General features: G+C 43.2%; 1 long non-coding RNA gene across 1 annotated transcript; it reads left to right on the forward strand.

The window, feature by feature from the left end:
• Window positions 1-257: 257 nt before the first annotated feature.
• LOC123180653 (uncharacterized) lies at window positions 258-1,592 on the forward strand. The gene is made up of 3 exons (XR_006491174.1): window positions 258-411; window positions 593-719; window positions 1,053-1,592. It is a non-coding gene; the product is annotated as an uncharacterized lncRNA (long non-coding RNA).
• Window positions 1,593-8,323: the final 6,731 nt, after the last annotated feature.

Genomic DNA, 8,323 nt, shown 5'->3' on the forward strand with positions numbered 1-8,323 from the left:
TATATATAGTTAGAGACTCCCAAGAAATTCCCATGTTAATTAGAAAATATGAGCAGTTAATCTCGTGGGACTGAATTATTACGGTGCAGATTAACCAGATAATTCTCTCGTCTAAAATAAATTGATTAGAGTGCCCAGCCCGAGGAGCAGGCCCACAATACTTTGACGGTTGTACAAATAGAAGGCAAATGAGATAATCCTAAGATATATATGTACTCTACGTCTTTTCTTCATAAAAAAATTCTACTCCACTTCTCCTCTCGCGAAAAAAATAAACAACCCGAAGCAATCGTACGCCATAGAATCTCTCCTGTCTCTCCTTCTCCCCCATGGAAAACAAATCAATCTCTCTCAAATTGGAGTGCAAGTTGAGGAATAGATCTGGTGCACGTTCTATTCCTCATCTATCAGGTTCCTATTCTCACACTGCTAATTTGTTTTGAATTTTCTTTTGCTGGTTAATTAAAATTGAATCAACCCTATCTTTTCCATTGTATTAGGGCTTGATGTTTTTCTATCACGCCCTTTGATACTCCTATCAAGGATTCAATCCTAGATATTCTCACGTCCACTCTTTGGATACCTCATGTAGATCGAGACTAACCAAGCCCATAAGGCTAGCTTATAAATTAAATCGACAGCCTAACGCGGACAATCTCAACATCAAGAAGGCTCCTGTAGGTTGTCAACATCGTCGCTGGTGAAGCTTCTCCTGTGAGGTCCGTTCTATTGCTTTCTCGCCCAGTTTTTTGAGAGATTATGTGTTCCATTGGTTCAATCAAATTGTTAGACTATGCACTTCATACTGCTTACAAACTACATGATGGCCAAGAGCTATTATTTCTTTCCAACTGAAGCCTTGGATGGCAGACTAAAGAAAGTACTAATCTTCAAAATTGTGTTTGTTTACAAGACAAATTCTTTTCTGTTGCTTTCTCGCCAGTTTTTATATTCGAGATACTGTGCTCCAAATTGAGTGAGTACACTAACAGAAATTAGATAAGTACAATTATCATGGGTGCTAATAGTCATATGTCTCTTGGAATATACAGGTGCGGTAATAAGGACCAAATTGATGAACATTCTTTGGGATGTGTTGTCATAGTAATATCAATAACTGTCGGAAAACTGAACGGTTTGTATTTATATTAACAATGGGTAAGCATTGCTCTGTGTGTCTTTATTCTGTACATAATTTAATATCAATTGCATGCAGAGTACTCGCTCTCATCTACAGGTACCTGAAACAACAGAGCTTCAAACGAGGTGAAACAGATTTTCTACAGTAATTTGAATAAATCATATTCTACCACGTACACATGGTTTACGACTCGACGAGTCATTCCGAGATTGAGATCATAGACTAATCGACACTGAAGTTGCGACTCATAGACTAGGCGACACTGAAGTTAGTCGGCCCTGGAGTTGAGACTCATAGACTAGTCTTGACTAGTCCTTCGACTCATAATCCATGCACATACATGGATACTTATCTCATGCAAAAACAGGTATCGCTTGCAAGATGATATTGCAGAGGAAATAGAGCTAGAGATATGTGATCTGAGTACAGCAACAACTTGCACCATGTTTGAGGCAGACGCAAAAAGGCCTGATTAAGCAATCTGCAAAATTCTTGATAGATAGGGATGATTGTGATATCCATGAGCAGACAAAACAAATCCAGAAAATATGTGGGCGGAGATTGACTTTTCATTTCATACTGAATGACTATAATTTCAAGCACAGTTATCAAGATTATACTGTTTATAGAATCTTTTTCATAATTCTGAAAATATCCATCAGTACATCATCCAAATGTTAATCTGGTATCATCTATTTCTACTACGATGCTCCATATTATTTTATATATGCATGCCATATTTTATATTGAACGTTAATGGAAATTTATCAAATTGTCATGTTTTTGTAGAAGCCTGTTACCGAGACACCAAATGTCTTGAATGGGCAGATGGAGGATGATAAACCCATAAACCATTATGAAGGACACTAAAAATACTAGGACTAGGATGACATGTCATGTCGTACATTCTAATGAAAGATCAGAAAATGAGGATAGTCAGGAGAAAGATGAATCCATATGCAAGGAACAAGACCTAAAAGAAAGCGTACAATAATAACTCACAGATGTGGCAGTGTTCATATACCAGAAATATTGTTGATGATGGGCATTCAGAAAAAGAACTGAGAATTATTCAAAGACCAACATAAGGCTTACTGGTGTTGATAAGGAATCTAAGAAAAAGGGAATTCAGAAGGGTAACCATATAAGTTTTTGGGCGTCTTTGCCTGTTTTTTCATAGTTCTGCACCTCCCTAATTGCTATAAAAAAATTGCAGAAGCAAGCGAACAAGTTATCAGTTTTGGAAACTATAAAGCAAGAAGCAGAGGATGATGAAATCACTATTAACCAGACAAAAAGGGGTAGGGGAAGGAACACAGCTCGTGCTGCACATATTGATGAATAATAAAAAACTAAAGGTAGTCAGGAAATAAACAAACCAATAACTATGGAAACAAGCCCAAGCGGAAGCATGCCGTAATTCACTAATGTGCCGGTATTGATAACAAACCAGTACACAATCATCATGCAGAAGAATAAGAAAAGGAAGGCACTCCGGAGCACAATGATTCAAGGCCTAGACTAGAACAAGCCATAGTTTGGGGTGACCAGATTAACACTTACATTATGAGTCACATTCTTGGAGAAGAGGTAACCTATCTCAGTTCAGATACAACGTGCAAGGCAATGTCTACGGTGGAAGACAAAGTTATGTTGTACCCAACTGAATTCTAAATAGTTTAACATTTTCTGGACTACCAATCATGAATTGAGGCCGAGAGTAGGATTACCAGTAATGGTTATGAAGAACATCAATTAAAGTGCAGGACTTCGAAATGGGACACGAATAATAACAATAACACAACTAGGAAAGCGTTTCACCTAAGGCCCAGGTTATAGCACGTCCTAAATTGGTGGTAAAGTTTACATCCCACGAATTATCATGTCACCAAGTGATTCAAAATGGCCTATCATTCTGAAAAGGAGAAAATACTCAATATCAGTGTGCTTTGTTCTGACTATATACAGAAGTCAGGGGCGATCTCTCAAAAAGGTTGGGCTCTACTTAGAAAGGCAAGTGTTCACACATCGCCAATTCTATGTTGCCATGGCAAGGGTTAGCAGCAGAAATGGATTGCAGCAGATACTCATATCAGATAAAGAGCGTCCATCCGACAAGGTTGGAAAGAACGGTGATATTTGTTTTTTAACAGCTATAACTAGAACAAGTAAAACCATTCGTATCTGACTAAATATTTTATCTGTTTTAATTTGTTCTCTCTGAAATATTTTATTTGTCAGCAAAGGTACTTCTCTGCATTAGGTAAACAAAAAATATCGGAGCAAGGGCTCACAACTGATTTGACAAAATCAATATCAAATGCATTACGGATGTGGTTCTAAAGTTACAGAACCATAGAGGAAGCAAGATCATTTTCTCAATTACTATAACCTTTCTTTCTTAGATAGACCTAGCAAATCAGATCCGATTTTCACAAATAATAGAAAATTTCAACAATGTAATTGCTAAATAAAATACTCAAACAAGTAATTTGGTAACCGTGCTATGCATTCCCACCCTACTCAAATCTATGCCCTAGAGAGAGGATAGGCACCTGCTCGTACAAACGCAGGGTAAAAGGAAAAAGAAGCATAGTGAATGGATAAGATGCTGGACCAACAACGCGGTCGTCCGAGGAGATTGCAGCTACAGCGGACACGGCGTAGCACAACGCAGAGGGGAACGGACTGATGGCCGCCGCTCCGACCGGCGCTGCGATGCGGTTCGCGACGAAGGACTTTGCGACGTTACTGATGCACGCGCTGTGCACGAGAGCCACCGGCGCAGCCGCTCTCATGGCGCCGGTCAGGGGAGCGTACTAGACAGGATGGCAGCGCTGAACGCAGCCGCGGAACCCGCCGACGATACTAGCAAGAATTTAGGATCAGTGCACACACAAGCGCTCATACACGCGCATACACTCACCCCTATGAATGCACACACGCACACCCTACCCTTATGAGCACCTCCGAGAGACTGAACCGGCATATCATCTTGAGATTGACAAAGTCATAACCTTATGAGCACCTCCGAGAGACTGAGCCGGCATATGATCTTGAGATTGACGAAGTCACCGTTATGAGCACCTCCACCTCCGAGAGACTGAGCCGGCATATGATCTTGAGATTGACGAAGTCACCGACCGGAACGTCTCCTCCCACTGATAGCGCATCGCAGGGTTGGGGATATCACTGTCCACCTAACCATCTCAACCACAAGTTGGTTCGCGATACTAGAAAGAATCTGTCACTAATAAAAATGCAGACATATCTTGGCCACCGTGTCACTGACTACAGAAAATACTTGTTACGAATTTAATCTGGTTTCATATATATTGAAAATTTATGTACTGTAATGAAATTATGTGAGACCAATTTAAATCAACTACAAAAACTATCAACAAAAATAGGGATTATTATTTCTCAAATGGTAAGTGCCACACGTGTGGCACAAAGCAACATCGCCTGACATTTTTTACATTAAAGTTGTCATGAAAAAATCCAAACAAGTTGAAACTTGTCATCTAAACAAAAAAGTTGTCATACTTTACAACTAAAGTTGCGTCCTCTTGTAACTAAACTTGTGGTAAAAACGTCAGGGTGAAATTGTTTCGTGCCACATATATGACACTTATCAGGTTCCTATTATTTATATTGCTAACAATTTTATTTTAAATCATCCTCATCACTTCCTACGAATAGACTATTACGTAGATAAAAAGAAAACTTCCAATCTCAATAGTAAACATGTATTGTCCTCCTAGGAAACAACTACAAATCATAGTGATATCGAATTGTCGATATGAACCAACATGTGGTTGGATGGTTAGGAGGATAGTAGTATCCCTTGCTCACCAGAGTTCAAGTCCCAAACTTGACATTGGTGCGATATGCTTTTAGTGTACGTGCATTTATAGAGATGAGTGTATGTGCTAGTCTAAGATGCATGATTATGAATATATTTTACCATTTATTATTTCACACGTGCATACGAGTTTTCCTCTGAGACTTTGTAGATATACGGACTCAAGGTCCATTGCAGTTTTAGCAGGGAAAAATATAAGTACGAACTTGGAGATAAATAATAGTTGTTATTATTGCCTCTAGGGCAATATCTTTTACAGTGCGGACAGACGCGACGACTTACTCCACGTCCATGTCAAACTCGTCCGAAAGCTCCTTATGTTCTTACTCCTCCGGCTCAGGGTCTTCCTTAGTAAACTGGAAGACTAGGGGCAACCCATCGTGATGCGCCATGGCATACGGTGTATGGCGAGGTCAGGCTGATTGGAGGCAGACAACAGGCGAATTGAAGAGGCAGGGAGAATAATGTAGCGAGAGCGAGGAGTGCGGCGGTGATTTAAACTGCGGCTCAGGCGCCATTAAAAGTGGGCATGTTGGGATGAAGATGGGCGGCGGAGGGAGGTCAAAAGGCTCGTCTCCCGGTGAGTCTGCGCAGCGACCTGCTCACACGCCTCTCATCAACTCACATGGTGTCGGGGGTTGGGTGCGACATATGCCAAAGGATGGCTTATCATGGTGGGAGCGAGTAGAACGTCGCCGGTGCCTGGAAGCGGGATGAGGCGTAGACACGAACGCCGGCGCACTTTACCCAGATTCGGGGCTCCTAGGAGATAACTGTGACGCCTCCGATTTAACCGTACACTAATCATGCACGCAAATGTGTACGATCAAGATCATGGACTCACGGGAAGATATCACAACACAACTCTAAAACATAAATAAGTCATACAAGCATCATAATACAAGCCAGGGGCCTCGAGGGCTCGAATACAAGTGCTCGATCATAGACGAGTCAGCGGAAGCAACAATATCTGAGTACAGACATAAGTTAAACAAGTTTGCCTTAAGAAGGCTAGCACAAACTGGGATACAGATCGAACGAGGCGCATGCCTCCTGCCTGGGATCCTCCTAACTACTCCTGGTCGTCGTCAGCGGGCTGCACGTAGTAGTAGGCACCTCCAGTGTCGTAGGTGTCGTCATCGACGGTGGCGTCTGGCTCCTGGACTCCAGCATCTGGTTGCGACAACCAGATAGAAAGGAAAGGGGGAAAAGAGGGAGAGAAGCAACCGTGAGTACTCATCCAAAGTACTCGCAAGCAAGGAGCTACACTACATATGCATGGGTATATGTGTAAAGGGGCATATCAGTGGACTGAACTGCAGAATGCCAGAATAAAAGGGGGATAGCTAGTCCTGTCGAAGTCTACGCTTCTAGCCATCTCCATCTTGCAGCATGTAGAAGAGAGTAGATTGAAGTCCTCCAAGTAGCATCGCATAGCATAATCCTACCCGGCGATCCCCTCCTCGTCACCCTGTTAGAGAGCGATCACCGGGTTGTATCTGGCACTTGAAAGGGTGTATTTTATTCAGTATCCGATTCTAGTTGTCATAAGGTCAAGGTACAACTCCGGGTCGTCCTTTTACCGAGGGACACGGCTATTCGAATAGATAAACTTCCCTGCAGGGGTGCACCACATAACCCAACACGCTCGATCACATTTGGCCGGACACACTTTTCTGGGTCATGCCCGGCCTCGAAAGATCAACACGTCGCAGCCCCACCTAGGCTCAATAGAGAGGTCAACACGCCGGTCTAAATCCTATGCGCGCAGGGGTCTGGGCCCATCGCCCATTGCACACCTGCACGTTGCGAGGGCGGCCGGAAGCAGACCTAGCCTAGTGGCGTCCCAGTCCAATCCGGCGCGCGTCGCTCCGTCGCTGACGTCAAAAAGAGCTTCGGCTGATACCACGACGTCGAGTGCCCATGACTGTACCCGCGTAGCTGGTTAGTGCGTATAGACCATATGGCCAGACTCAGATCAAATACCAAGAACTCGTTAAGCGTGTTATGTCGAAGTAACCGCGGACGCCGTCCAGGGCCAGGCCCACCTCTCACCTAGGCGGTCTCAACCTGCCCTGTCGCTCCGCTACAAAGATTCACTTGCGGGTACTCCTACGAACCGACCCGACTTTAGTCACCACAGGTATCATGTATAGAGTATATAAGTATATACCCGTGATCACCGCCCAGGTGATCATGGCCCGATAGTATAGCACAGCAGACGGACAAGAATGTAGGGCCACTGATGGAAAACTAGCATCCTATACTAAGCATGTAGGATTGCAGGTAAAGGTAACAACAGTAGTAGCAAGGATAGGCTATGCATCAGGATAGGATATCGGAAAGAAGTAACATGCTACACTACTCTAATGCAAGCAGTATAGAGAAGAATAGGCGATATCTGGTGATCAAGGGGGGGGCTTGCCTGGTTGCTCTGGCAAGTAGGAGGGGTCGTCAACTCCGTAGTCGAACGGGGCAGCAGCAGTGTCGGTCTCGTAGTCTACCGGAGAGAAGAGGGGGGAAGAAACAGTAAATACAATGCAAACATAAGCATGACGATGTGTGACATGACAATGAACAGTGCGAGGTGTGTCCTAACGCGACAGTAGGTGGTACCGGCGAAGGGGGGAACATCCGGGAAAGTATTCCCGATGTTTTGCGTTTTCGGACAGACGGACCGGAGGGGAAAGTTGCGAGTTCGATAGGTTAGGGATGTGTGGTGGACGAACGGGCTGCGTATCCGGATTCGTCTCGTCGTTCTGAGAACCTTTCATGTACAAAGTATTTCCATCCGAGTTACGGATTAAAAGATATGATTTTCAAAAGAATTTATTAATTTCTGGAATTTAATTAATTATTTAATTTAATTCGAAATTTGGATTTATGACATCAGCATGATGTCATGCTGACGTCAGCAGTCAACGTTGACCGTTGACCTGGTCAACCTGACAGGTGGGTCCCACCTGTCAGGGGCTGTTAGCTAATTAACTACTGTTTAATTAAATTAACTAACTAATTAGATTAATTTAAACAGGATTAATTAACTTAATTAATTAATTAAATTTATTTTTATTATTTGTTTTATTTTTTTTTATATATATTTATTTATTATTATTATTTTTATTTTATTTTTTAAATCATTTTTTTTAACGTTCTCTGGGCGCGGGGGCCCACCTGTCTGTGGCCCAAGGGGGTTCGGGCCCAGGGGCAGTGGCTCAGGGGGGCGAGGCCCAACCTGGCAGTGGCCCAGGGGGCCTCAGCGGAGCGGGCGAAAATGGTGCGGGCGTGGGCGCCCGTGTGCGCCCGAGGCCACCAGG

This window comes from Triticum aestivum, chromosome 1D (assembly GCF_018294505.1).
Source record: "Triticum aestivum cultivar Chinese Spring chromosome 1D, IWGSC CS RefSeq v2.1, whole genome shotgun sequence".
Taxonomy (NCBI): Eukaryota; Viridiplantae; Streptophyta; class Magnoliopsida; order Poales; family Poaceae; genus Triticum; species Triticum aestivum.